We start from the raw sequence: 9,599 nt of genomic DNA, 5'->3' as shown, positions 1-9,599 counted from the left end.
TTTAACTAAGTATGATTTGGTCAATATGCTGCTCTTTGTCACAATGGTTAAACTCAAATGTTTTGCTTTATATTGTAGACTCTACTTAATTTTTTAGCATACAGTAAAATGAATAATACTGGTTTTTACCAAATCAAAATAACAAGAAGTTCACTAAACTTACAAAAAGTAGTTGGAAAATGTTGCCTTAATTTTTTTGAGTTGAATCTAAGTAACAGTTTTTACAGTGTAAATGCAAACCAAATAGAATAAAAATGTACAGGAATTTTTAATATTAGCAAGAGAGAGAAAATCCATCCATCCATCCATCACCACCTACTTGTCTGGGATCCGGGTTGCGGGGGTAGCAACTTCAGGAGCAATACCCAGACCTCCCTCTACCCAGCCACCTCTACCAGCTCTTTGGGGGGATACCGAGGCATTCCCAGGCCAGCCGAGAGATATAATCCCTCCAGCGCAGCCTGGGTCTGACATGGGGCCTCCTCCCCGTAGGACATGCACGGAAAACCTCTCCAGGTAACCGCCCAGGAGGCATACGCGCCAGGTGTCCAAACCACCTCAACTGGCTCGTTTTGACATGGAGGAGCAGCGGTTCTACTCTGAGACTCTCCCAGATATCCGAACTTCTCACCTTATCTCTAAGGGAGAGCCCAGAGACCCTGCGGAGAAACCTCATTTCAGCTGGCTGTATCCACGATCCCATTTTTTCTGTCACTACCCACAGCTCATGACCAAAGGTGAGGGTAGGAACGAAGATGGACTTGCTTTCAGGCTCAGTTCTTTTCTGGCCACGACGAACCGGTTAAGCGCCTGCAGAACTGCAGACGCCACTCCGTTCCATCTATACAGCTCTTGATCTCTTCTACCATCAAGATACTTGAACTCCTCCACGTGAGGCAGTACTTCCTTCCTGACCTGAAGAGGGTAATCGACCAGTTTCCAGCTGAGAACCATGGTCTCAGACTTGGAGGTGCTAATCCTCATCCAGACTGCTTCACACTCAGCTGTGAACAACCCCAGAGCTTGCTGGAGATCCCGAGCAGATGAAGCCAACAGGATCATGTCATCTGCAAAAAGCAGTGATGCAGTCCTGAGGCCACCAAACTGGACACCCAAAACACCCCGGCTGCGCCTAGAAATCCTGTCCATAAATATTATAAACAGGATCGTGACAAAGTGCAGCCCTGGCGGAGCCCAACACGTGCTGGGAACACATCCGACTTATTACTGGCAATGCGGACCATGCTCCGTTCATATAGTGATCGAATCGCCTGCAGTAGCACGCCCCGAACCGCATACTCCCGAAGCACCCCCCATAGAGCACCTCGGGGAACCCGGTCGTAAGCCTTCTCAAAGTCCACAAAACACATGTAGACTGGATGAGCAAACCCCCAAGCTCCCTCTAGTACCCTTGCTAAGGTATAAAGCTGGTCCAGTGTTCCACAGCCAGGACGAAAAATGCATTGTTCCTCCTGAATTGGAGATTCGACTATCGATCTCACCCTCCTCTTCAGTACCCCAGAATAGATTTTCCCAGGAAGGCTGAGAAGTGTGATCCCCCTGTAATTGGAACACACTCTCCGGTCCCCTTTCTTAAATAAGGGGACCACCACCCCAGTCTGCCAATCCAGCTGTACTGTCCCTGACCTCCACGCACTGTTGAGAAGGCATGTCAGCCATGACAGCCCCACAACATCCAGAGCCTTCAGGTACCCTGGACGAATCCCGTCCACCCCCGGGGCCCAGCCACCAAGGAGCTCTTTAACCATCCTGGCAACCTTATCCCCAGTGAGGGGCAAGTCCGCCGCAGCCCCCTCTGGCCCCATGCCCTCTGATGTCTCGAAGGCGGCACGCATAGATGTATCTAAGGTAGGGTTGAGGAGGTCCTCAAAGTATTCCTTATACCTCTGGGTGATGTCCCCAGGTGAGGTCAACAGCACCCCTTCGCTACTGTAAACAGTAGGAACCAGGAGCTGCTTCGGGTATGGGGGTTTCTGCCACGACTGACACCGACCACCCTGCAGCCACAGCTCTGTACAGCCGCTTACACAATGGAGGTCCGGAACAATGTCCATTCAGACTCAATATCCCCAAGCTCCCCCGGTACGCAGTTGGAGTTCTGCCGGAGGTGTGAGGTCACTATACCGGGCATGTTCGTAGTATGTCCACTTATGGACACCCTTATGCTTGAACATGGTGTTCGTTATGAACAAACCATGCATTGCACAGAAGTCCAACAACAGAACACCACTCGGGTCACACTGTCGTTGCCCATGTGAGGTTGAAGTCCCCTAGCAAAACAATGGAAGGCTAGGTACTCCGAAATGTCATTTGTCACATAGGCACAAATGACAGTCAGAGACCTCTCCCCGACACAGAGGCGCAGGGAGACTGCCCTCTCATTCACCAGGGTAAACTCTGATGTTAATGCATCGGGCTGTGGAGCCACCAGAAGCCCTAGCCCAGCCTGGCATAGCTTTTGAACCCATATAAGGGACAGCCCTAATGCAGGGTTTAAAATATACATACAGCACACCTAATATTTGGTAAAATGTCCCCTAGCATGTTTCATGTTAATCATAAACTTTTAGTAGCCATCAACAAGCATCTGGAAGAATTCTGGTTGGATATTTAACCACTGTTTTTCACAGAATTAATAAAATTCAATCAAATTCATTGCGTGCCCGGTACAGACCCTACCTTTAAACACAGGTTACATATTTTCAATGAGTTTGAGGTCAGGAATTTGGGAAGGCCATTACAAAACCAACTTTGATGTAAGTTTAGGGTCATTATCCTGTTAGAACATTCAAATTCTACCAAGTTTCAGCCATTAGCTGATAATTTGAGGTCATGTTGAAGAATTTCAAGCTAATCCTTCTTCTTCATTATTGCGTCCACTTTGTGCAATGCACCAATTCCGCTGCCAGCAAAACAGCCCTAAAGCATGACACTACCGCCACCATGCTTAACAATTGGTACAGTCTTCTTGGGATTTAATGTCTTACCTTTTCCCCTCCAAACATCCATCTGGTCATTGTGGCCAGACAACTCAGTTTTTGTTTTATTTGACCATAAGATTTTCATACAGAAGGCTATATCTTTGGCCGTGTGATCAGTCACAAGCTTCAGTCAAGCTTGAAGATGCTGATTCTAGAGTAGGTGATTTTTCTTGGATGGCAGCCTCTCAACCCATGATGATGTAAGACTCACTTGACTATGGAGAGTGACACTGGTGTTCCAATAGCTTCCAATGCATGGCAGACCTATACTTTAGTGGTTCATGAGTTGCATCTGACCACCTAGACTACATTCTTCTCAGGTGAGGGTGACAGTTTAGGTCTTCTTCCAGAACTATGATTATACTTACGAACAGTTGTCTGAACTGATGATCTTGGGATCTGAAGTTGTTTAGAAATGATTCCAAGAGACATTCCTGATTTGTGTAAATCTACAGTCCTCTTTTTCAAATCTGCACTGAGCTCCTTTGATTTCCCATTTCAACATGTCTTGGTGAATCCAATGAGTAATGCTCATGGTAAGTCAAATGAGACCTTTTTATGTTTGCACAGAGAAGCTACAGTTAAAATGCCTTGGAACAAACTAAAAGATGATAAGAGCCACTAAATAAATTATCCAAGTAGGTGCATGTAGAACATAAGGTCAGTCTTTATGCGGATGATGTGTTACTCTTTCTCCAGCATTCACAAACCACTCTCTCTCAGGTAATTACATTAATAAACTCTTTCTCAAGAGTCTCAGATTATTCAATAAACTGGTTAAAATCTACAGTTCTTCCAATTAACTGCTCCTTTCAGAACTCTTCCTCCACTCCACTGCAATCTGGGGATATTAAATATTTAGGTATTAATGTTTCACCTAGGCTGGCAGATTTAACTAAATTAAACCACATCCCACTTTTAAAGAAGGTAGAGGATGATCTGGTTTGATGGAAGTCCCTACCCATATCACTCATGGGAAGGGTTGCATCAATAAAAATGATGGTGTTACCAAGAATTAATTATTTATTTGCAATGATTCCAAGTAAACCATCACCTGACTGGTTTAGATCTCTGGACTAATAATATGATAAATTTCCCGGATTGGAGTGTGGCAGAATTCCTTAATCTCAAAACCCCTCAAATTACTGTCTAAAATATATAGGACACTTTCAAAAATGGATGAATCAATACCCCTCCCTATTGCAAAATGGGAGGCAGATTTATCAATCAGCTGGGACCACAATTTCTGGTCTAAGATATGTTTAAAAACCTTTGAACTGATTAGAAGTCCCAGTTTACAATTAATACAATACAAAATCCTGCATAGAGTGCACTATACAGGGCATCGGATGTTCAGGATGGGTTTTACGTCTTCTAGCAACTGCTCACACTGTCAAGGGGATACACCTGACAATTACATCCATGCTCTTTGGTTCTGTCCACCTGCTTAGATGTTCTGGTGCAGGATTTGTGAGGACTTATCAAAGTGTCTGAAATGTACTATTCCAGCCTCTCCTTCAGTCTGCTTGTAGGGCGACCTAGATGGTGTCACTACAGAGATTAACACAACCCACATGGCTTTCACCACTTTATGCATTGCTAAGAAGACTGTCCTCATGAACTGGAAAAATAAAAATAACCTTAATATCAACCAATATAGAGAGAGTTTCCTGGACCATATTAGTCTTGATACAGCTTCTGCCACCACATTAGACCAATCTCTCTGGGCTCCTTTGATCAGCTCCATCACCTAGTAGCGGTGGGGGGTCGCAGGTTTGTCCCACTTTGGTCTTTGTTGTTGGTGTAGGGGAGGGGGCATATGGGCTTGGGGCGTCTGGGGGTTCCCTGGGGGGGGGGGGTTTCTGGGGGGGTTCGGCGCTGGGACTGCGGTCCTGGCCTGGATGGGGCTTTGGTGGCTCTTGGGTGGCGTCTTACTGACGGCTGCATGCAGCGCTGCTGGGGTAGCCTGTGCCTTGCGGCCGTGCTGCTCCTGGGTGGGTCCGGGGCGGGCTTGCAGTTCTGGGGGCGCTCTGCCTCCGGGCTGGGGTTCCGACTGGGCTGGGGGGTCTTGGGTCCTGGTGGGTGTGTCGCCGGGGTGTGGGTTGGCGCATGCACTGAATGGTGGGGTGGGTGTAGTTTTTCCCTCTGTGGTGGGGTCTGTGGTGCCCGGTGGTGCCGCTGCTTTGGGCCCCGGACTGGATGGGCCTGGGCCACCCCGCCCTGGGTGGATTTCGGGGAACGGGGGTGCTTATGGGGGTCAGCGGGGGAGCTGGCTCCAGAGGGGTGGTACTTTGCCCCCCCCCCCCGATTCTTTCCTCCCCATCCCTAAATGCTTCCCTCCTCCCGCTCCGTCACCCCAACACACATGTAGGGCTTTGAGGTGCAGGTGCATCGCTGGGATGCAGGGGAGGTATTCCTCCTCTGTCCCCCCGTGACCACCTGTGTCTCAATCACACATCACAACTTAGACACTCTCATTACTTACTCTCTCATGACACATACATTTAGGGCCTTGGGGGTTGGCAACACAAAATGGCATCCGGAGGGCGGTCTGTTTACTCAGCCTTACCTCTGGTGCCAGTGCCCACTTCTCAATTTTAAGTCGCACATAGACATTGAGGGTTCTGGGGAGGGGCCGAGCTGACACCAGCTGTTGATTGGCAGAGGGTGGTTAGCGCCATGCCCTTCCCCTGTTTTAAAGCACTTTAGAACAACACGCGCCAACACCACATCTGAGCGGGTGAAGGGAAGCATGGGGTCTTTTCACACCCCCGTTCTCTGTTTGCCATCTGGAGCCGGGGGCTGAGAAGAGCTGGCCGTCCGGTCGGGGTCGGGGTCTGGACTGGTGGGCTTCTCGGCTGCTGCGGTCTTCTTGTCCCCACGCCAGAGGAAAAAAAGGGATCCATCTCCGGGGTCTGGTGGCGGATTGCCCCTCTGGGGGTGGTGGTGCCTTGATCTTGGAGTATACAGTATATATGGGGAGTGTGAGTGTGTGTCTTCATGTTGGGCGAATGGGTGAATATTTGTTTATGTGTGCATGAGGGTGGGAACGTATGCTTGTGTATGTGTACGCCTGTTTGTCTATACGCATGGGTCAGGTTGGGTCTTAGACTCCGCCTGAAATAACATCTCAGGCTCTATTGCCCCCCGCCACACTCCCTGCCAGTGGATGAGGCCCCAGCTGCCGATGCGTTGGTGGTTCTCGATGTCCGGGGCTGGATGCTCTGGTGTGTGCTGGCTCACTCTCGGCGGTTGCCTGTCGGGGCCTGGTCCTTCCGGCTCTGTCGGGCCCCGGCTGGGGGGTGGGGGGGCCCTTGGACCTCGGGGCCCGGGGCCCGGTCTAGTGTGGCCAGCCGCCAACGGAGCCTGCGTGCTCGCCGCCACGGCCCCCTGGGGCTCCTGCGATGTGGCTGCCGGATGGCCCCCCTCCGGAGCGCTCCTCTACCCTTTTCTGGGTGGGGGCTGCAATTGTCCCTGCGGTGGTCCTCCTGGGGTTCCCGTGCCCTGGGGGGCCTCTGGATGTCTGGGGCCCGGGTCTCCTCCGTGTCGGCTTCATGTCCTGGGTGGGCGGGGCTGTGGCTCCCCACACACACTACTAGACATTTACATGGAGAAACCTTAGGAACACCAGCGCGCTGACACATACAGGTGTGCACACAGGTGCTCACGGACACGTGCTCATGGACACACACTGTCTTGATCGGCTGTTGCTTCTGGGCATGTGTTGTACAGATGTTGTATGTTGTCTTTCTCTTTTCAGCAGACATGGAAGCAGATTATCTGTTTTGTTTTTTTCTTTTCTTCCTTTTTTTTCCCTCTCTCTCCCTCTCTCTCTCTTTCCCCCTTCTTCTCATTTGCCCCCCCCCCTCCCTCTCCTTCTTCTGAGGAAGTAAATAAAAATTAAAAATAAATAAATAAATAATAAAATAACTAAATAAATACAAATAACGTAGTCCTCTGCAGAGGGGGGGGTGGAGGACGGAATTAAAAAAAAAAAAGAATTTTGACATTACATGTATAAATTTGACCCTATGTTAGTTTAAGCAACCCAACAATAAATGAAATTGTGCATCAAAGTTGTGATTTTTTTAAGTTATGTGTTGTATGATTATACACATTATATACATTGATTATATTTTCTGCCACAGAAAAAGAACAGCTGTAGAAATTATTGGAAACCGAAAGCCAATATGCCAAATTGCCAAATACACACAATATGTAAAAAATCTTCTTCATATGTTCAGGAATGGCATCAAAGTAAGTAAGAGCACTTTTCTGTGTAATGTTTGTAATTAATGTATATTAAAGCTGTTAAGGGATGTTAAGATGTACTTGCATGCTGCTTATGAATGTTCTATGAATGCATAATGAATGCATTATGAAGGTGCACTTAATGTAAAGTGTTACCAAATGTAATGTACAATAAATAAAAAACACTTAAAAACAATTATTATGCATGTCAATGATAAACCAAAGCGCTTACAAATAAATTATAATACATTGCTGCCTACTATTTGTACAATAAGTGAGAAATCAACTGAGAGATCACTGCACCTTACAAAAACAGACATATATGTGGATCACAACTGGACATACTGTTGTAATGGCTTGAAAAATGAGGCTCAAAAGGTAAAATGCAGTCTTATAAGCAAAAAAACTAAGGTATGGTAATCGTATTGAAAACTGAAATATGCTGAATGAAACCCATGCTAAAACCATGTCAGTTTCTCCTTGGGGAGCACAACATTAAAAAATTCACCAGAATACACAAATAGTGAATGCTACACCATCTGTTTTACACATTTCCCAGTAGATCTGTTTTCAGCATTCGATAAAAGTAGGGTATGGCTTGCATACTGCTCTCCCTTTCAGAAGTTTATTTGTGACAGCATGTCCTTCTAGTATAGCAATGCTGAGTACCATAGTCTAAATATGATCCCTGATGATGACCAGTCTATCAGTCTTGAGATCTCAAGATGCATATAAGTGTGTGTGTTATGTTTATAACATTGTGGATATCCCCTACAATGTAATAAACACCAGTTACCATTTTTCAGGTCCCCACAAATCATAGAAGTGGTTTTCCGCATAGAAATGAATGAAGAGTCCCCACAAAAGTACAATTACAAATGTCCCCAGGTGTTTGTGTGTGTGTGCATGTCAGTGTGTGTGTGTGTGAAAGACAGAGAGAGAGAGAGAGAGAGAGAGAGGAAAAAAAAGAGAGATAACAGTTACCACTGACAGAACTCAAATATATTTCTTTTTTTCCACTAATGCCAAATTAGCATGTTTCTCTGTATTTTTTTTATTAATTTAGTGCTAAATACTGTGAGAACTGTCTAAATTTTAGTTAACACTGTGGAAACGTATTTATGCCAATAGAAATTGCACAAAAATGCATTTCTTGCAATGCAAAACTTCTGTAAAGGGCAATATTCCAGCATGCAACATTTACTGAGGCTAGATCCATAACAAAACAATTGAGGCTTTAAGTCAGTTTAACAATGCAATTAATATACTGTGAACTACATCAGTTTGTTTTTACATGGCACATACAGGCTTATTACTTCTTGCTATCTTGTTGCTACTTACAATCTTGTTAGAGTATCTAGAGTGGTGGTCCTCAACATTTTTTGCACTATGACCCAACTTTTACCATGCCAGCTCAATTACAACCTTATATCAATTATAGGTTTAAATTAATGCTATGATCAAGCACGCAGTGCACTGTACAATTTGAGTCAATTAATGCCTATTGCACAAATTTCTTTGGATGTGCCAGTTAATTTTATATTAAGCATCTGTGGTTTGGCTTCTTGGATTGATTGAGTATTCACTAGTTTTGTTCTAAGCATTTGCAGACCCAAGACCTGTTTATATAGGTTAATTTTAGGATTGGGGTTGGAGGATCTGATTGTGGATCAGCATAGGAACTTGCTGGTTTTAAAATCCTTACATTTCCAACTCTGCCTCATGACTTTCAGAACTTGCTGCGAACCAAATTTGGGTTGCGACTGTAGGATCACACATGCACATATCACAGGGCCTAAATTCCAGGTGGCCTGAGACAAGGCCGAGCCTGGTACGAGAGGCACCAAAGGGGGGTTACACACATAAACACACACACACAGATATCAAGGGAGGCCAGCACTCCAACTTTTATTGCCCAAAGATTTAGGGACCTACAGACAAGCAGAGTGGACTTCACGGACAGGGGTCCCTCGACTTGGCACACAACCCCCTCCCCATACATTCTGCCTTACATTTCACTCACCCAACAGACAAACACCCTAAAGGAAGTTTCATTTAAGTTTGGCTTTTGTATACCCTGTATATTGATTTACTCACGACTACTAGTCTCAATATACAGATAAGTTATGTTTGTATGTGTCCTTAGACAATCTTAGTGTTTTGTGTGCCACCCTTACAGTATAACCATATTCACAGAGTATCACCTATTTTACCCCCTTTGCACTTGAACACATATAAATTTAAATAAATAGATAGGTATAGCTACCATTGTATATATGTTCTCATGGTATACCAGAAGAATCTGGAAAATTAGTGTAACCAATGTGTCCTAACTTTTAGAGAGTC

Source organism: Paramormyrops kingsleyae, chromosome 1, assembly GCF_048594095.1.
Source record: "Paramormyrops kingsleyae isolate MSU_618 chromosome 1, PKINGS_0.4, whole genome shotgun sequence".
NCBI lineage: Eukaryota > Metazoa > Chordata > Actinopteri > Osteoglossiformes > Mormyridae > Paramormyrops > Paramormyrops kingsleyae.
This window is presented reverse-complemented; position numbering follows the sequence as displayed.